Here is a 22,743-nt window from a genome sequence, read left to right on the forward strand (position 1 = left end):
GATATTTATAAAAAAATATGCATGTTCAAAGTAGGCTTGACTTGTGCTTTTTGATAAAATATTTTTAAATTTGAGATAATCTTGATCACTAAAATTAAAAAAAAACAGTTAAATACTCGATTTGTATTAGATATTATAATTATTGAAGTTTATCTTTACCTAATTAATATTTAGATACTTATATAAACTTTATTTCACCAGACTAATATTTAGAATACTAGCTTGTATTAAACTAAATTTATCACTAAAAAATATAAATCCCATAAAATAAAAAACCTAAAAAGAAATTTTATGCATGGAGTCCGCGGCAGACAGCAAGATACTAGGTTTTGGGGGAGGGTATGTTTAATGATAAATTAAGAGAGTGTATAATGCAGCGGCGGCCGCTAATTTAAAATTGAGCCAGCCTGAGTTTTTATATTAAAAGTGTGGTGGCTCCATGCAAGGGTTGATTGTTTCAAGGCTTGATGTAGCAGATTTGGTGAATAATGATCATCATGTGACAAAGAAGCATTTTAAAAATGTGTTGATTGCATTATAACTCAACTTTAGATTTTATTTTATTTTAATTACGATTTAATAATTAAATAAAATCAATGGATGAGATTTAAGATAGAATACAGTTTACACACATTACTAAAACCTTTTTAGCACCATGTAAATATTCATTTTCTATGGGAATGGTTGTTTAATGTCTTCTAGTGTGATTCTTTTGGGGAGTGAAAAAGGGGTTTATGATATTGGAGGAATGTATAAACAAAATCAATCGTAATGACTGATCATTGGTCCTAACCATGCCATAAATGTTTTCATATTCGCATCCCTTCTTTACCTTTCTTGATCAGACGTGGAGGAATAGGTTCAAATGTCTCTTGAGGCGTAGGACAACTAAGCGGACTCGCCATCTCTTTTAAATTTTGATTTTTTTTCTTCAAAACAGCTTCGTGAGACTCCACAATTACATCGTCAATTATCCCCTTTGCTTCACATCCTACCTCACTACACACCCGCTTTGTGACACATTGCAATCATCAAATGCGGAAACAACCATCCTCATCATTTGGTGACCAATCATTTCCCCAACATCAATTTTTTCTTGCTTCAAAATAGCATATAACAAGACAGCTCGTTCACGATTAGTCTAGCGCAAAGAAAGCACTTCCACATTTTAGCATTTGCAAACATTATCGGTTCTTGGGAACTTACGGGAGCTTTTTTTTTTTTTTTGCAAATTTCAACTTCCATTGGCCTCACCCCTTGGTAAGGAGTTGAAAAATACCATCATAATTCACCGAATCCAAATCAAGGTTCTCATAAAAATCGTATGGAATATTCTGTGTTTTATGAATCCTATAATTTCACTTGGGGGTTATGTTAACATCCACACCCCTCACTCGAACTATATTATTTCGACCATATGAGACATTTGTATCAACTTCCCAGACTATTGAAATAATGGTTTGTTGCATCGGTTTATAACACCCCATACCCAGTCTAGTTGCCGAACTCGAGCTATGGAACGCCACATTAGCCACCAAAGTGACTCTCCATTAAATCCCAACCTAACCTCCATCACACCATAGAATATGCTTAAGTTATTAATGTGTAGTGGAATTTCAATTGAGTACTTACAACAAAAATCTACTCACCAGCTTGCATTCAAATAAGGGTTCGTAGACTTAAGGGGTTTCACATTCATAATAAGTTAGGGGTACACATATATTTGTAAGTAAATATGCACAAATTTAAGACAACCCGAAACTCGTGAACTCACTTCGCAGGCTTTAGTGTACACAGTTGCAGAAACATGCAGACATACTTCGCTAGAATAAACTTAACATCTTTCCCTGGAAGCATATACAATCATAGTGAAAGGAACTATTAGCATGTGAACTCTAAGTTTTTGCAAAACAATGCACTTCGTAGAGCATAACAGTTCGTCTATCTAATATAGGGGTTTGACCCTAAATAGCTCGCTCATTCAAAGTCTTTTAAGGGATAAGTTGTTAAATAGGGTAGGTCTAGCGAGCTCCCTCTATGAGCTAAGGTTATGCAAACTCGGCTCGCAAGGTTCTGTAACTTAAAAACATTATGGGTTCGTAGATAGCAGTTCCCCAATCATTAGGGTTCATAGTTTAGTAAAGTTCAACCCTTGTCACTTCGCAGCAACCTTGGCGAACTCTATAGGTTTGTTAGTTTTAAAACATTCACACTATTTCCTTTGGCGTACTAAAGGTTTAGAAATTAGTGCTTAGTTGTGAGCTCATCATTTAAGAAAACATCATTCAGACTTGGATTAAAATCTTATTCTTGAAATACAAAGGTGTTGATAAAGTAATATCGGTTCGCAGTTAAAATATAAAGACAAATATAAAGAATCATAAAGAAAAGAACTAAGTCCTAAGACGAGCCGCAAAGTCATAAAAAATTTATCTCTAAGCCCATACAGACACTTGCATTGCTTTTAATCCAGGGTTCACTTGTTCTACCTTTCCAGAGTTTTTGCTTCCTAGATCACTCGCCTCGCCATAACTCAACTTGCGATCTAGTTATCTGTAATGTTTAGGAAAGAGTGTGTGAGTTCTTACGAACTTAGTGAATATATAGGAAAGAACAACCACAAAGCACGCGTAAAACATAAGTTAAATAAGAACTTTGGCAAATCACTAAATTGTGAACTGGGTCAGCCATACTTACGCGAAACCTAGTTCGCCAATACTTACTGCCAGATAGCTTAAAATTGTAAAACATTGTATTTCAGAAAACATAATTTCATATACTTGATCTTTACTATTGGATAAGCGAATCTCTTTATAATGCCTCAAAATGACTCAATGAGGCTTAACATGTCCCTTAAGTGTAGCATAAAGCTAGGTACTCTCTAGCACACCAACATGTCCCATTGAAGTGAGCTAAGCTCAACATTTCCTTATCTCTCCAACCTACCCCAAGGCCTCATGCCCCAAACATAAAACATATGTGTGAGTACTCAAAATCCTATGTCATGCGATTATATCCAACAATTGTAGAAAATTATAGTGTCAAAACATATACTTAAAACATAGAGCTTGCAAATTATGAGGAGCTCACAAAACTTATAAACATGTAGAGCTCGCCATAAAGAGCTCATGTATCACTCTGTTCATGAAAACATACAGTTAAAACACAATCATAAAAGAAGAGTTTTTAAAGGAAGCTTACTCTTGGAACTTAGGTTAAAACCCTAAGCTCCTGATTAACATTGTGGTTCGCACATACAAGTGGCGATCCCTGAACACTCACCAATTTGTTGAATATTTTTAGACAAGCTTCGTATTTTCCTTGTCTTTACTTATAGATGGTTCTGTTAAGTTTGCAATTTTACAAGTCATTAACAGACTAAACATATTAAGGTTCGTACATAAACACAAGCGAGCCTAGGTTCGCACATGCTAGTCTTATTGTGAACCTAGTTTCCTTTGTTGCGAACTCTTCCAAACATCGGTAGAGGAACAGAGTCTTACCTTAGGTCGTAAGGGCTTAAATTTTGGGTTTTTAGTACTTGATAACAGAATAATCAATGAAGAATCAAAATATGAAATTTCTAATGAAAAAGACTTAATTTATAGGCATTAAGTGTTCTAATGTTCTTAGAATACTGTAGTTGTAGTAGAGGTAGGAAATAGTTACTTGTATGAATGGTGTTGTAGTATAAGTTGATTTCCTAACTCAGGTATAACTGATCTTCACACAACCAAAGTTGGCAACCCTAGTTCGCTAACTTATTGGCAAACCCCTATTCGTTAAACCTACTGGTGACCTCAGCTCATCAAATCTTTTGGCGAATACATGTTCGCCAATTCCTTTGGTGAACCTCTTGTTTGCCAGCACAACTGGTCAATACTTGCTCTGTAATGACCACATTTTGACTTGGAGTTAGGTACAGTGATGGATCGGGTTAGGAAATAATGGAGAATTTTTTAAATAGACTAAATAGGGATTTTAAGTATTAAATTAGGAAGTATTTAGACCTGATAGTAGATTAGAAAATATTTCTGAGATAGAAAAGATTTAAATAGAAGCTTAGACTAAATTGAAAGAGTATAGAAATTATTGTTGTAGAAGTAGGAATTTAGAAAGTTAGGAGATACATAATGGTAGTAGAAAGGAAGGAATGATTAAGAAGAAATTTAACCAAAGAGAAGTATGAGTCATCCTAGGAATTATAAAAGATGAGTTGGGATAAAATGGTAAATAGCCAAGTAGATATTTTAAGGTGTAATGATGGGTAAAAGTGTAAATATGGATGACTTGAGGACTTATTAGCAAATTGACCATTTAATAAAATGTGAGATATTTTTAGTAGAAATGTGTAGAAAACTGGAGAAAATATGAAAGATATCATCTTTTCCCAAACACCAAACCGTCACTCACCCCCAAATCCATCCAACTTCTTTTTATTTCCTTTCATGTCCTTCCTCTATTGTTGAACCATCCAAGCTTCGAACCTTCATTTTTTTTGAAATTTCTTTAGTACAAGATAAAAAGAAGACTAGTGAGCTACTTTATTTCATGAGGAAACTTCCATAGATAGGTTAAAAGAGAGAAAGACATTTGGGTTTTCAAAGAGTTAAGGTAAGAATGATGGAAACTCTCATAACATACATGCTTATTTTCATAATCTAGTATAGAAAAGTTATTTCATTTTAGTTTTAACTTATAAATGTTATATGTTGTTATGAAATTGAAGAAAAAGAGAAGAAGTTTGAGGAAAAAGTGAAAGGAAAGAAAAAGAAGTGGCCAAGGGGTAGAAGAGAAGAAAAACTCATCATCCAAATTTTGGTTGTAAGTAGTTCAAGTAGTAACTTTGTTTAAGTTATGTTAATTAAGTAGTTTAATTACTAAATTATGATATCATAATAAGTATTTAATAGGGGTAAATAATGTAAATGTTAGGAATTTTGATGTTGGTGTACCATTATATGACGTATTGTGGTGATAATGAAAAAAAAGACTAAATTGAAAGAAATTAAAATATGTTATGATATTATGAATATGTGGAAAGTGAGTTTAAATGATGTGATATAAAAATTATAGTGTTGTATGTGGTAAAAGTGAAGAGAATTTACAAGTTTTACTGTTATTATTGTGATAAGGACTAAATCGTAAAAAAATACAAAGTTATATTATTTTCTATCAAGTGAATGAATGAAAAGATTTAATAATAAGAAAATCCCATGTAGACGAGTCCCAAACTATTGAGATATTGGTGGTATGCCATTAAGGAAAATTATCGCGCTTATCATATTATTTTGCACTTCGGTGCTTATTGTTATTTTCACTTTGTGCTTAGTGATATATGATATGCATTAACAATACATTATCGATTTATTTTCGTATATCCTAAGTGTTCAAGTAGTCTACATTGGGCAACAGTGTCGTAATTTAGCTATTATCAATTAATGAGTTACGGTAAGTAATGGTAAGCACGATTTTAGAAAAATTTTGAACTCTAGGGACTAATTTTATATGAATTATATATCTATAAAATGGATATAATTTTATTTTATATTTTTATTAGTAGTAGACTTTTAAAAATCTTGAAGTACTTACTAAGTCTTCACAGACTTACCGTGTTAATTCTCTAACTCGTAGGTGCTGTAGATCCTGTTGGGCTAATATTGAGGTCGAGTGCATCCCATCTCATCACCATTCCAAGAGGCAAAGTTGTATGTATGAGTTTTGGGGTTAGTATGGCATGCACATAGGTTTTTGGTATATGTGAATGTTAGATGGACTAAAGTGCAAACTTTAGAAGCCTTATTATTTTGGTGATCTAATGGCATATTTAGTTAGCTTTTGAAAGGAATTTATAATATCCTAACATATGCATGCATATATGATGTTACTATATGGATTTTGTGGTGAATTTTAATGAGTTTGAGTGTAATTGAATTGGTTTGGAAGTGTTTGAATGTTTTGAATTAGTGCAGTGGGTTTTTTAACAAATTTTCCAACTATTTTTATGTCATTATAACCCAAGGTATCGATACCTGAGGGTAAGGTATCGAAACCTTGACCTAAAAATCAAAATTTTAAGAAACAGAGAGCAATTTTGGTATCGTTTTTTAGGTGGGTATCGATATTAAAGCCTATGTATCCATACCTTCATCAAAACTTGAATTTTTAGAGTTCGAGAAGGCTATTTTGGTATCGATTTTGTGCAGTGGTTTAGATACCTTTCATAAGGTATCAATACCTTTTGTTTAAGTATCGATACTTTGTCCCAGTTTTGAGTAAAAACAATTTTTAAATCATTTCCAAACGCAAACGAACATCCATTAATAACCCCGGATGTTTATATTAATAATTTTTGGGTTAAATAAGTTAATACACTATGTATGAATGATTGAATTATGCAATGTCTAGCCAAAACCGTTTTGGCACCAGATGTAATAGTCTTATACCAGGTCCATACAGTCGAACTGGGTATAGGTGTGTTACATGCTCGCCTGACTATTTGGCAAACTTCGGCTCACTAGATTCCAAACTCCTAGGCCCTATCTTGGGATGTTACAACTCTTCTCCTCTTAAGGAATTTTGTGCTTGAAATTACCTATGTTAGAACAGACAGAGATATTGACTCCTCATTGCTTCCAAAGTTTCCCAAGTGGCTTCGCTGGTCTTGTGGTTTTTCCATAACACTTTAACTAAAGGAATCCTCTTGCTTCGTAAGACCTTTTCCTCGTGAGCTATAATTTCCACTGGCTATTGATCATATGTAAGATCAGGTCACACCTCAATTTTGTTTGTTGATACCATGACACCCCAAACTCGACCGGGACAGACTAGCCCGAATCCTAAATGTGACATTAGCCACCAAAGCGACTCTCTAGCTAACGACCACTTGACACACACCCCAACCTTATAACACCTCATTTATGACTAATTAACTATCATTTATTAATGCGGAAGCAATTTGTGAACCATTTGTAAACTTTTTCTATGTATTTAAACTTAAGGGTATTTTGGTTATTTTACCACCTAAGGTTAAACTATCCCGATTTTATTTTTGAATAGTTATCGACCTTCTTTTAGTCAAATTATACAAGCCCTAAAAATTTCAGCTTAATTTGAGTTCATTTACTATGTCTAATTCAAGTTTTATTTTTATGGGCTAAATCATAACATTTACAAACCTTTAGTACTTTTTCAATATTAAAAATGAAGAGTGTTTCTATTAAATATTAACAGTTACAAGTTTAATCTTAAAATATTACCAAGTTTCCCTATCATTAAAGGCTTCAATTAATCTAATCAAGTTTTAGGACTAAATTATAAATTAAGCAAATTAGAATACTAGATTACAAAAACCAAAAATCAAACCCCAAAAACCCACACACCCGTGTGAAAAGACAAACGCCCGTGTACAAACCACTACACCTATTTTGTCAAAAATTCGTTTTAATTACCCGATTTTTCATATTTTACTTACCCATTAAACTTGAAATAACTACAATTAATTACCATAAACATCCGCACATCTCCAATTTAATTTATTTACAACAAATATGCAATAATTAATCAAAATTTAACACCCAATTACACGCTTAGCAAACACCAATTAATTTACACAAGCTACATACCTTAGTCGCAAGCAATCCACTCTATGGTAAACTTCAATTAAACATTGTTAGTATAAAATACATGCTTCATACACCGTGTTGTCAACCACCGTTCGAACACTCATCAACATACCATAAATCAAACATCAATTAGACATAAAATCATGTATTAAAGCAATTTTAAAATCACCAAAATTAAAGTCCAAAATTTAATGTCCAATGCCCATTACAAGTAAAATAACACTAGTCCCAAAAGCATCACAATGCCCTTATATAGTTCTCATCGGGATTAACTCCTTACATTCATTCTTGACAATCGTGATTCCACCTTTCTCTGGTACACATTGTACCAAACTTACCCAAGAACTATCTAAGATGGGGTAGATAATTCCCGCATCTAACCATTTGATCACTTCTTTCCATATTACCTCTTTCATGATAGGATTAAGTCTTTTTTGCCCATCGATTCTTCTTCACTCACCTTCCTCTAAAACAATCTTATGCATACAGAAGGAATGACTTATACCTCGTATGTTAACTATGGTTTAACCAATTGCCTTTTTAAATTTCTTTAAAGCAGCAATTAGTTGCTCCTCTTGCTGTTCTGTCAATTCTGCTAAAACAATCACAGGAAAAGTAGAACTGTTACCTAAATAATCGTATTTTAAACGGGACAAAAATACCTTTAGTTCAAGCTTAGGCGGTTCCTCGATTGACAACTTGGGTTATGTAAATCCTCGAACTTCCAACTCTAGAGTTGGCTTCCATCAAAGTAGTGGTCGAACATAACTCCTCATATTGGCTTCCATCAAAGCCATACCTTCATTACCTTTTTCATCTTTCAATGGTTTGGACCCTAAAGTGTTCCCTAATGGGTCTTCTTCAAAATTTCTCTTGCATTCCATAGAAACTAAGGTTTCTAATTCCTCAATTACTGAACATTCCTCTATCGGATCAGGAAATTTCATGGTCTTTAGAGCGTTAAATGTTACCTAGTCTTCTTGAACTCTCATTGTGAGTTCTTCTTTTTTCACATCTATCAACATTCTTCCCGTGGCTAGGAAAGGTCTCCCAATGATGATCGTAACTTCCTTATCTACTTCAATGTCTAACACAATAAAGTCAGTAGGAAAAATAAACTTATAAACTCTTACCAAAACATCCTCGATCTTTCTCTCGAGATATGCTAACGAATAATCCGCTAGATGAAGTGTCACAGTATTGGGTCTTACTTCACCTATTCCCAAAAATTTGAAAATAGATTTGGGCATCAAGTTGATGCTTACTTTAAGGTCGCAGAAAGCTTTACCGCAGTAAGATTCTTTGATGTTACAGGGTATCGTAAAACTTCCACGGTCTTTCAGTTTCGGAGGTAGCTTGTTCTATAATAACGCACTACACTAATTTATTAATGCAATAGCCTCATACTCACTTAGCCATTTCTTCTTGGAAAAATATCCTTCATAAACTTCATGTAGTTGGGCATTTGCTTTAAAGCCTCCACTAGCAGGATGTTGATGTGAAGTTGCTTTAGAATATCCAAGAACTTCTTGAATTGCACCTCTTCTTTCTGCTTATTCTCCTGAAGTCTTTGAGGATATGGAACTCTAGGTTGGTACGGATAACTTTTCTGAGGAGGTAAATCTGCAAAAGAAGGTGTTACCTTCTCAAAATTTACTAGTTTAGGGTTTACCTCATCATATTTCTTTGCATCTGATTCTTTCGGTGTAGGAACTTCAACTATTGGTTGACTTTCCTCCTTCTCAGTAGGCTCATCTTCAATCCCAACCTCATTGGGTTCCATAATCTTAACACTTTGTAATGCAACTACCTTATAATGTTCCTTACCAGAATTTATTAGATTTTCTGTATCGCTTGGCATGGTTCCTTGCGGTCTACTACGAAACTCTATAGCTAAGCTATCTAATTCTCCATATTCTTCAGTGTTACTGCTTGACTTTGGATCAAAGCATCATTTTTTGCAATGTATGCCTTCAACAAGTCCTCTAAACTATTTAATGATTCAGCTTGAGGTGGTTTTGGAGCTTGTTGACTAAACCCTTGGGATTGATTGGGTCTATGCTGCATATGATTGCTCGGTCCATTTCCATGGTTACTCTAGGAAAAGTTCAGATGATTCCACCATGATGGATTGTAAAAGTTAGACTGTGGTCTTTGTCCACTTCTATTTTGATATTGATTCCTTACATAACAAATAGACTTGGGGTTTGAAGGGAAATTCAAGGAAGAATGACCATCCCTACAATACACACACAAAACAACATCATATTGACTTGGTGATGGAGTTGCAAAATTATTCAAACCATTAGTGGTAAATTGTTTTAACATTGAGGAAATGGAAGATACCTGAGCAGAGAGTGAAGTCAGTACATCCACTTTATGCACTCCAGCTACTCGTCTTCTTAAAACTGCTCGATTTGTCGACCATTGGTAATTGTTGCTAGCGGTCCTTTCGATAATCTCATAAGCCTCGTTATAAGACTTAGACAAAATCGCACCATTCGCAAAAGCATCTACCATCAATCTTTTATTTCCATTGAGACCGTTATAAAATCTCCAACTGGATACAATGAGGAATCCCGTGATGTGGACACTTATGAAGGAATTCTTTGAATCTTTCCCACGCCTCGTATAAGGACTCATCATCCAATTGTTGGAAAGTAGTTATCTCATTCCGCAACTTTGCATTCTTGCTCGATAGAAAATACTTTACCAAAAATCTTTCTACTAATTCTTGCCATGTAGATATTGAACTTGGTGGCAATGAATTCAACCATGCTCGTGCTCAATCTTGCAACGAGTACGGAAATAACTTTAACCTTAATGCATCTTCAGTCACACCAGCTATCTTAAACGAATCACTCACCTCCATGAATAGTCGAAGGTGAATATGTTGATCTTCCATGGGCATACCACTTAACTGGCCCACCGTTTGAAGCATTTGAAACATCACTGGTTTCAATTTGAATTGGGGTGCCTCGATATCTAGCCTTCTAATTCCTAAATTTAACTCATTGAAGAGTGACACATCGTATTGTCTTATGGCACGATCCCTATCATCTACAATAAGGATTGGGTTGTGCACATGATTGACTCCATTACCTTGTCCATCATTTTAATTTCCAAGGTCCATGTGTAACACTCCTAACCAATATACGTCGATAAATTAGGGTTACGAAGCGTTACCGGATAAAACGCAACTTAACACAGAAATTAAAAAATTTTACTTTAACCTTTTATAACCAAAACATAACATTTTAGTTCAGTTAAACCGTAAGAAAAATAAGCTAGTATCATTTGGCTATTAATTACATATATATATACAATACATTAAAGTACGACTCCCAAAATATTATCTAGCCTATACATGCCATAAGTTAAAATTTAAACGTTTTAATACCGAGATAGTAGATAGAGTGATGATCTTTGCTAACGATCCCCGAGTCTGCAGCTTGGTTTTTATCTATAAAACAAATGGATAAAAACAATCGAAGTAAGCTTTTATAGCTTAATAAGTTTATAACATATCTAAAAAACATATAAACGAACATATGTATAAACATTATATGCTTATAATCAAATTACAGACATAATCATTAATTACATATACTGATTTCTAATATACTTATCATTTGCATTTCATCGAATGCATATATATGATCCTTCAAATACATATGTCAAAAGCTTATATTTTTACTTATCAACTACATAAACCAAATGCACAACTATACTTATAATCCACATATGCCGAATGCATATAAGTATATTCAACAGTTTTCATAACAACCAATATATGTGCCTACTCACTAAACACAGAGATCCAAACCTTTATATGCTCATCAAATACATATAGACAAATGGTCATGTAATTATCCATTATATATATATCTCATAATCATTTATATATATATATCAAATGCATATAATCACTTAATTTAACATATTCACCGGCACTTAGCCTGCTAGGCTTATAGCCTGATTCCAATCACCGGCACTTAGCCTGCTAGGTTTATAACCTGATTCAGATCATCGGCACTTAGCCTGCTAGGTTTATAACCTGATTCAGTTCACCGGCACTTAGCCTGCTAGGTTTATAACCTGGTTCAAATCACCGGCTCTTAGCCTGCTAGGTTTATAACCTGATTCAGATCGCCGGCTCTTAGCCTGCTAGACTTAAAGTCCGAATTATTTCACCAGCCTTAAGCCTGCTAGGTTTTAAACCTAAAAATTTCAATTTCACATATACAAAATACTCCTCAAGTAATTCATTAAATAAAACACATAATTGTAAAAGATCATATTCAAACCTAAGAGACTTTATAAATTCCTATCTTCAATTCAATTCAAATTTCTATAAATTGTATGCGCACACATATATTCCTATACCTTACTACTTAACTAATTTCAATATAAGAATTTTACATATATATATTCACCTATTCGAAACTAACTATACATGTATATTTGTACGTATTCAATACTACCCATATATATATATAAACTTAACATCCAGATCTTGAGATATGTTTAAGACCTATTCAAATGTATACATATATGTTTCAACTCACATTTAAACACTTATTCGAAATTTACCTATGCATATGCAATATACACACTTTTAATCCATCCCAAAAGTTATACATGAATGTACATGTATATGTTCGATTCTTATGTTTACATTTACATTTCTCATATCATCAAATATTTTCAAATAAAAACATAAACATATAGATATATATTTAAATATTCAAACAATGTATATATATATTTATCTATATACCATTCGTAACTATATTTAATTCCAAAACTTATGTAGGCATATATCCATTTAGCCGAACATAAGCTTATACACAATTTCTATCCATATTTCAAATCTATTCAACCAAAGTATACTTGATTATAAATCAATAATAATTCAATATAGATTCGTACACACATTTATATACTAATTTAGTTCTATTTATAAGCTAGTAGACTTACCTCGGACGATGGAAAATCGAAGTCGGACGATTATTCGACTATTTTGGCTTTTCCTCGATCTAACTCCGATTTCTTTGGTTCTCGATCAAAATATTTTCAAAATGAGATAATTTATTTATTAACACATTCAATTTAGTCCAAAAACACATAATTTGGAAAATTACTATTTTTCCCCTAATATTTACACTTTTTGCAATTTACTCCCTATTGCATAAAACAAAAATTACACAAAATTTACCCATACCACACAAGGGCCGAATATTCATGGTTCTCATACAAGTCCACACATTTCATTTATTTCACATTTTAGTCACCCAAAAATTTAATTTCACAATTTAGCCCTATTTACTCAATTTCACTAAAAATTCGAAGACAAAACATTTTAATCTAACACCTATATTTCATATTTCATCAACTAACATCACATATCACAAGTTATCATCAATGGAAAAACATAAAATAATCAACAATTTAAAAAATTCAAGCATGGGTCTTGTAGTATACAAAGCAACATAAAAATTTTCAAAAACCGAAACCAAAACACACCTTAATTTTCAATGGGAATTGCCGAAACCCTAAAAGCCATTGATGAATTCTCCCAAGCTTAACATTCGGCCAAGGTAAGAATGTTTTGTTTTTTGTTATGCTTTTTTTACTTATTTTAATTATATGACATAATTTAATAAATTACTAAATTAACCTTATATAATAAATATATAAAACATATATATAAAGGACAATGTTGTCATATGTCACCCACTAACTATATTTTTGGTCTAATTACACCTTTAGACCTCTCACTTAAAAAGACAACAGCAAATAGACTGTTTCATATTTAACCATTAAATTTTTATTTTACGCGATTTAATCCTTTTATTTAATCGGACACTCAAACGACGAAATTAAAACACGAAAATTTCACACAATTAAATTCACACATAATAAACACACAAAATAATATTAAAATATTTTTTTACTCGGACTTGTGGTCCCGAAACCACTATGTCCAATTAGAGTCGAAATTGGGCTGTTACAACTCTCCCCTTTAGGGATTTTCGTCCCCGAAAATCTTACCGATGAATAGGTCTGGATAACGCTCTTTCATCATATCTTCTGACTCCCAAGTTGCTTCTTCAACTCCGTGTTTATGCCACAATACTTTAACTAACGGAATTTTCTTATTTCGTAATTCTTTGATCTCACGAGCCAGAATGCTAATCGGTTCTTCTTCATATGTCATATCAGAGTTAATTTCAATCTCCGTCGGACTAATCACATGTGAAGGATCAGATCTGTATCTACGGAGCATCGAAACATGGAATACATTATGAATCTTTTCTAACTCAGGCAGTAACATCAGTCTATAAGCAACCAGTCCAACACGCTCTATAATCTCATACGGTCCAATGAATCTTGGACTCAATTTGCCTTTACGACTAAATCTGAGTATTTTCTTCCACGGTGAGACTTTCAAAAACACTTTATCCCCGATCTAAAATTCTATATTCTTTCTTTTCAAATCCGCATAAGATTTCTGACGGTCCGATGCTGATTTCAGACTATCCCGAATCACTTTCACCTTCTGTTCAGTCTCTTTAATCAATTTAACCCCGTGTATCTTGTTTTCACTGAGCTCAGTCCAATACAATGGTGTACGACATTTACAACCGTACAAAGCCTCGTAAGGTGTCATTTTGATACTAGATTGAAAGCTATTATTATACATAAATTCAATCAAAGGTAAGTATCGTTCCCACATACCTTCAAACTCGAGAATGCAACATCTCAACATATCCTCAAGTATCTGAATGATTCGTTCAGATTGACCATCTGTTTGTGGGTGAAAAGTGGTGCTAAAATGTAGTTTCGTACCTAAAGCATCTTGTAGTTTCTTCCAAAATCGCGATGTAAATCTTGGGTCTCTGTCCGAAATAATAGAAATAGGTACTCCGTGCAATCTCACAATCTGAGAAATGTACAATTCAGCAAGTTTATCAAGTGAATAATCAATACGAACTGGAACAAAGTGAGCCGATTTTGTCAATCTATCAACAACAACCCAAATTGCATCTTTCTTGCTTGGTGTCAACGGTAAACCGGATACAAAATCCATCATAACTCTATCCCATTTCCATTCAGGTATCATGATCGGCTGAAGCAACCCAGATGGTACCTGATGCTCGGCTTTTACTTGCTGACATATTAAACATTTCGAAACAAAGTTAGAAATGTCTCGTCTCATACCATGCCACCAATAGTGCTGTTTCAGATCGTTATACATTTTCATGCTACCCGGATGAATAGAAAATCGACTATTATGAGCTTCATTCAAAATCATCTGAATTAACTCTGAATTTTTTGGAACACATAATCGATTTCTAAATCTCAAACAATCCTCAGCATCAACTAAAAACTCCGAATCAACATTTAAATCACACTGAGCTCGTTTTGCAATTAAATCATTATCGACTTTTTGAGCTTCACAAATCTGTTGAACAAATAACGGTTTTGCTTTCAACTCAGTTACTATCGCACCATCATTAGACATAGCCATATGCACGTTCATTGCACGCAAAGCAAACAGTGATTTTCGACTTAGGGCATCAGCAACAACATTAGCCTTTCCCGGGTGATAATCAATCACAAGCTCGTAATCTTTCAGCAATTCTAACCATCGGCCCTGTCTCAAATTCAGATCTTTCTGAGTCATCAAATATTTCAGGCTTTTGTGATCGAAATAAACATGACATTTTTCACCAAACAGATAGTGACGCCACATTTTTAATACAAATACAATAGCGGCCAATTCCAGATCATGCGTCGGATAGTTCTTTTCATGTGGCTTTAACTGTCTCGAGGCATAGGCTACAACTTTGCCTTCCTGCATTAAAACACAGCCCAAACCATCTAAAGACGCATCACTGTAGATAACAAACTCTTTACCTGATTCGGGCTAAACTAAGACTGGAGCTTCGGTCAAAAGAACTTTCAACTGATCAAAACTTTTCTGGCACTTTTCTGACCACTCAAACTTAACGTCGTTTTGTAGTAACTTTGTCATCGGTGTTGCAATCCTAGAGAACCCTTTCACAAACCGTCTATAATAACCAGCGAGCCCCAGAAAGCTTTGAACTTCAAAGACTTTTCTCAGAAGTTTCCAATCAAGTATAGCTAAAATTTTACTCGGATCAACCCGAATGCCCAATGCTGACACAACATGACCCAGAAAACTGACTTCGCGTAACCAGAACTCACATTTACTAAACTTTACATACAACCGTTTATCTTACAAAGTTTGTAACACAATTCTCAGATGTTCGGCATGCTCGGTTTCATCACGAGAGTAGATCAAAATATCATCTATAAATACTACCACAAACTGGTCCAGATACTGTCTAAAGATCCGATTCATCAAATCCATGAAAACAACAAGTGCATTAGTAAGTTCAAAAGGCATAACCAAGAACTCATAATGTCCATACCTCGTTTGGAAAGCTGTCTTTGGCACATCAGTGTCTTTAACTCGCAATTGATAATAACCTGATCTCAAATCTATCTTCGAAAACACTGAAGCCCCTTTTAGCTGATCAAACAAATCATCAATACATGACAACGGATATTTATTCTTTATAGTCACCTTATTGAGCTGATGGTAATCAATACACATTCTCATCGTTCCGTCTTTCTTTTTCACAAATAGAACTGGTGCACCCCAAGGAGAGAAACTCGATCGTGCGAAACCTTTATCAGTCAACTCTTGCAATTGTACTTTTAATTCTTTTAATTTGGTTGGTGCCATACAGTACGGAGCTATCGAAATTGGAGTCGCCCCTGGTACTAGCTCAATACCAAACTCTACCTCTCGAATAGGTGGCAAACCCGGTAATTCTTTGGGAAACACGTCTGAATACTCACACACTACTGATACGGATTCAATCTTCTTTTCGGTCACTTTACTATCAAGAAAAAATGCAAGGTAAGCTTCACCACCTTTTCTCACATACTTCTGAGCCAACATTGAGGATATTATTGCTGGTAACCATTCAGATCATTAGATTCAATCCGAATAATCTCATCATCCTGACACCGTAGATTAATAATTTTCCGTTTGCAGTTTACTATAGCATCATGCAGAGTTAACCAATCCATACCCAAAATTATATCAAACTCGTCGAATGGCAACAACATCAAATCAGCTGGAAAACAATAATTTCGAATCATCAACGGGCAATTCTTGCACACTTTGTTAACCAAAACACTTCGGCCCAGAGGGTTTGATACTTTAATTTCAAACTCAGTAGACTCAATAGGTAGAGTCTTACTGAATACAAAAGTCTCACACATATAAGAATGAGTCGAACCAGGATCAATCAATGCAGTAACATTAGTATCATAAAGAGTGAAAGTACTAGTAATAACATCTGGAGAAGAAGCCTCCTCTCGAGCACGGATGGCATATGCTCTGGCAGGTGCACGAGCCTCAGATCAAACTGTCGTGTCCTTTGTCCCTCTCTGACTACCACTAACATTACTCGTATGCCTGGGTGGTTTACCTCGTACTGACACATTACTCGGTCTGGTACTCTGTACAGTATTTTGCTCAGCCACCATCGGACACTCTCGAATAAAATGATCATTTGATCCACACTTAAAGCAAGACCGATCATGAAATCTGCAATCTCCTGGATGTCATTTACTACAATGCTTGCACTCTGATCTATTTTGTCGAACATTACCCACACTAGCAACTGAAGTAGCTCGTGAACCCACAGGGGGTTGACCTCGATCATGTTTAGGAAATCCTACAGTAGCTTTGGATCGGCTATGATCCTCTTGAATTTCCTTGAAGTCGACTGGAACGATTTACTAAATAATCTTTTACGGGAATCTCGAGCTTCATAGTCAGCTTTTCTCTTCTCTTTCCCGAGCTCCTTGGCTTTACAAGCTCGTTCAACAAGTACTACGAACTCTTTTATCTCAAGTGTGCCAACTAACAGTTTAATATCTTCATTCAACCCATCTTCAAATCTTTTACACATAATAGCTTCAGGGGTGCAAGATAACTCATCAAACACACGAATAGTATTATTGAGCCAGAATTCAGCTCGCTCAGCATCATCATCATCAGTGGCTCTGAACTCTTCGGCCCCGTGTTTTCGAATTTTATCAACAGGAGGCTTAAGTAATCTCATCGGATCACTCACTTGAGGTATAACAGGAACCGAAGATGGATTAATCGGGGGTGGAGGTTGTTGTGCAGCCGGATTAGTCTGAATATATTGAGTAAACCAGTCGTTCATGATCTGGTAGAAAGCTTGTTTAGCGTCTCCCTTCTGGTTACTCAAAGTTGGTCTAGAATCTACCGGCTCTGTCCCTTGCACGGGAGCAGATGCTATACTTTCAACATCATCAGCTACTGCTCGATCGGGATCCATTACTATATGAAAACACATTTTTATAGATGTCAGAAGTTATCACACTATCTCAGTATAAATTATGGCATGTATAGCTAGACTCATACACGCTACGTTAGTCCTAGAATCGACTAAACCGTAGCTCTGATACCAATAAAATGTAACACTCATAACCAGTATACGTCGATAAATTAGGGTTACAAAGCGTTACCGGATAAAACGCAACTTAACACAGACATTAAAAAATTTTGACTTTAACCTTTTATAACCAAAACATATCATTTTAGTTCAGTTAAACCGTAAGAAAAATAAGCTAGTATCATTTGGCTATTAATTACATATATATATACAATACATTAAAGTACGACTCCCAAAATATTATCTAGCCTATACATGCCATAAGTTAAAATTTAAACGTTTTAATACCGAGATAGTAGATAGAGTGATGATCTTCGCTAACGATCCCCAAGTCTGCAGCTTGGTTTTTATCTATAAAACAAATGGATAAAAACAATCGAAGTAAGATTTTATAGCTCAATAAGTTTATAACATATCTAAAAAACATATAAACGAACATATGTATAAACATTATATGCTTATAATCAAATTACAGACATAATCATTAATTACATATACTGATTTGTAATATACTTATCATTTGCATTTCATTGAATGCATATATATGATCCTTCAAATACATATGTCAAAAGCTTATATTTTTACTTATCAACTACATAAACCAAATGCACAACTATACTTATAATCCACATATGCCGAATGCATATAAGTATATTCAACAGTTTTCATAACAACCAATATATGTGCCTACTCACTAAACACAGAGATCCAAACCTTTATATGCTCATCAAATACATATAGACAAATGGTCATGTAATTATCCATTATATATATATATCCCATAATCATTTATATATATATATCAAATGCATATAATCACTTAATTTAACATATTCACCGGCACTTAGCCTGCTAGGCTTATAGCCCGATTCCAATCACCGGCACTTAGCCTGCTAGGTTTATAACCTGATTTAGATCACCGACACTTAGCCTGCTAGGTTTATAACCTGATTCAGTTCACCGGCACTTAGCCTGCTAGGTTTATAACCTGATTCAGATCACCCGCTCTTAGCCTGCTAGGTTTATAACCTGATTCAGATCACCGGCTCTTAGCCTGCTAGACTTAAAGTCTGAATTATTTCACCGGCCTTAAGCCTGCTAGGTTTTAAACCTGAAAATTTCAATTTCACATATACAAAATACTCCTCAAGTAATTCATTAAATAAAGCACATAATTGTAAAAGATCATATTCAAACCTAAGAGAATTTATAAATTCCTATATTCAATTCAATTCAAATTTCTATAAATTGTATGCGCACACATATATTCCTATACCTTACTACTTAACTAATTTCAATATAAGAATTTTACATATATATATATATTCATCTATTCGAAACTAACTATACATGTATATTTGTACGTATTCAATACTACCCATATATATATAAACTTAACATCCATATCTTGAGATATGTTTAAAACCTATTCAAATGTATACATATAGGTTTCAACTCACATTTAAACACTTATTCGAAATTTACCATGCATATGCAATATACACACTTTTAATCCATCCCAAAAGTTATACATGAATGTACATGTATATGTTCGATTCTTATGTTTACATTTACATTTCTCATATCATCAAATATTTTCAAATAAAAACATAAACATATAGATATATATTTAAATATTCAAACAATGTATATATATATTTATCTATATACCATTCGTAACTATATTTAATTCCAAAACTTATGTAGGCATATATCCATTTAGCCGAACATAAGCTTATACACAATTTCTATCAATATTTCAAATCTATTCAACCAAAGTATACTTGATTATAAATCAATAATAATTCAATATAGATTCGTACACACATTTATATACTAATTTAGTTCTATTTATAAGCTAGTAGACTTACCTCAGACGATGGAAAATCGAAGTCGGATGATTATTCGACTATTTTGGCTTTTCCCCGATCTAACTCCGATTTCTTTGGTTCTCGATCTAAATATATTTAAAATGAGATAATTTATTTATTAACACATTCAATTTAGTCCAAAAACACATAATTTGGAAAATTACTATTTTGCCCTTAATATTTACACTTTTTGCAATTTACTCCCTATTGCATAAAACACAAATTACACAAAATTTGCCCATACCACACAAGGGCCGAATATTCATGGTTCTCATACAAGTCCACACATTTCATTTATTTCACATTTTAGTCACCCAAAAATTTAATTTCACAATTTAGCCCTATTTACTCAATTTCACTAAAAATTCGAAGACAAAACATTTTAATCTAACACCTATATTTCATATTTCATCAACTAACATCACATATCACAAGTTATACTGAATGGAAAAACACAAAATAATCAACAATTTCAAAAATTCAAGCATGGGTCTTGTAGTATACAAAGCAACATAAAAATTTTCAAAAACCGAAACCAAAACACACCTTAATTTTCAATGGGAATTGCCGAAACCCTAAAAGCCATTGATGAATTCTCCCAAGCTTAACATTCGGCCAAGGTAAGAATGTTTTGTTTTTTGTTATGCTTTCTTTACTTATTTTAATTATATGACATAATTTAATAAATTACTAAATTAACCTTATATAATAAATATATAAAACATATATATAAAGGACAATGTTGTCATATGTCACCCACTAACTATATTTTTGGTCTAATTACACCTTTAGACCTCTCACTTAAAAAGGCAACAGCAAATAGACACTTTCATATTTAACCATTAAATTTTTATTTTACGCGATTTAATCCTTTTATTTAATCGGACACTCAAACGACGAAATTAAAACACGAAAATTACACACAATTAAATTCACACATAATAAACACACAAAATAATATTAAAATATTTTTTAACTCGGACTTGTGGTCCCGAAACCGCTATGTCCAATTAGAGTCGAAATCGGGCTGTTACACCATGTAACACCCCTAGTCTAAATACGTCGCTGGAATAGGGTTACAAAGTATTACCAAAGTTTACAATTTAAACGGACAGAAAAATTCAACCATTTCATAACATATAGCATTCATGACCGAAACCAATCATAGATATGCATGTTGTCCCTAATACGAGCCATCGGACCCAAAATACACCATAGAAGCAAATCAAGACTCAATCAGTGATTCAGAGAATTTTTTGGAAACTTATAAAATTTTAAAAACTACAGAGGGCACACGACCAAGAGACACGCCTGTGTTTTAGGCCGTGTGGGCATTCGAAATAGGGACACACGGTCGTGTCCTAGCCCGTGTTCGTGCTCGTGTAATTCACTGACTTGTGCCACATGGCCAAGCCACACGCCCGTGTGCTAGGCCGTGTGAGCATACTGACGTGCACCCTTTAAAAGATACAGGGGACACACGACCGTGTCACCTAGCTGTGTGTCACACACGACTGAGACACACGCCCGTGTCTCTGCCTGTGTAGACGAAAATAGGTCATTTTCTAAGCCACATTTCTCACCCAAAAATTGCATCAACCTTCTCACAAAAATGCACATCAAACATGATAAGGCCACATCTATATACACATCAAAATATACCAAACACAAGCCATATAAATGGCTAATCTAAACAAAACACTTATATGCCAACATTGGCCAAATTAACTTATACATGCCATTATAACCAAAATTAAATAACTGAATGTACCAATAGAGCCGGTGGATGGTGTGATATAGCTCTGACAAGCTTCCAACCAGAACAACCTCCTGAATCACTATAAAACACGGAAAAAATAATACAGAGTAAGCATTTAAGCTTAGTATGTTCATATAATAGAGAATTTAACTTACCATTTTAATCACATTTATGGTAACTAAACCCAAAGCATATCTTAACTAAATTTAGCCAAAAGCCTAACACATATTCATCAACCATATTAGCCATATAATTCATATAAAAATCGAGAATCATGTATGAGTTCAACAACTATTCAAACTCCATATACATGTAACATCAATATCATGTATCCATATATCATATACAAACCATTTCCAAGTAATTCATGTAAATACATGTACTAGTTCGTATTGAACTCATATAAACTTGAAACAGAACTGTGCCAGTTGAACCATCTAGAATATCATTAAATACGCGGTTAGTACACACGAGATGTACTGAACTATAATATGTCAATTCATGTACATGTATGCTCATACGAGCTGTAAACGGTAAGCTCATTCCAGCTGAATAACGGTAAGCTCTTTTGAGCTGAATATCGGTAAGCTCGTACGAGCTGAAATCCGTAATCCTAATTACATGTCATTTGTATTCCTAAGAATTCCTAAGGTTCAAACGGGGCTTAATAATCATCGTACAACATCGAATATGCGATCGGTATTCATATATGATGATAATGAAAATAACATACATCTAATTCAATCAAAGGATATAATTACACAATTTAGTTACATGAACTTACCTCGACGAGTATTTGTAGATACGGAGGCGACTAATCCGAAGTTTTCTCTTTGCCTCGTTCTAACTCCATACGAAGTCTAACCGGATCTATACGAATGAAGTTAAATCAATTCAATATAATTCATATTCAATTTAGTCGAACACATATTCTTGAAAAATTACCATTTTACCCC

General features: G+C 34.0%; 1 non-coding gene across 1 annotated transcript; it reads left to right on the top strand.

Annotated features, from left to right (window-relative positions):
• Window positions 1-10,201: 10,201 nt before the first annotated feature.
• LOC121221425 (small nucleolar RNA R71) lies at window positions 10,202-10,307 on the top strand. The gene has a single exon (XR_005918816.1). It is a non-coding gene; the product is annotated as a small nucleolar RNA R71 (small nucleolar RNA).
• Window positions 10,308-22,743: the final 12,436 nt, after the last annotated feature.

The sequence above is a fragment of the Gossypium hirsutum genome, chromosome D09 (genome assembly GCF_007990345.1).
Source record: "Gossypium hirsutum isolate 1008001.06 chromosome D09, Gossypium_hirsutum_v2.1, whole genome shotgun sequence".
Taxonomy (NCBI): Eukaryota; Viridiplantae; Streptophyta; class Magnoliopsida; order Malvales; family Malvaceae; genus Gossypium; species Gossypium hirsutum.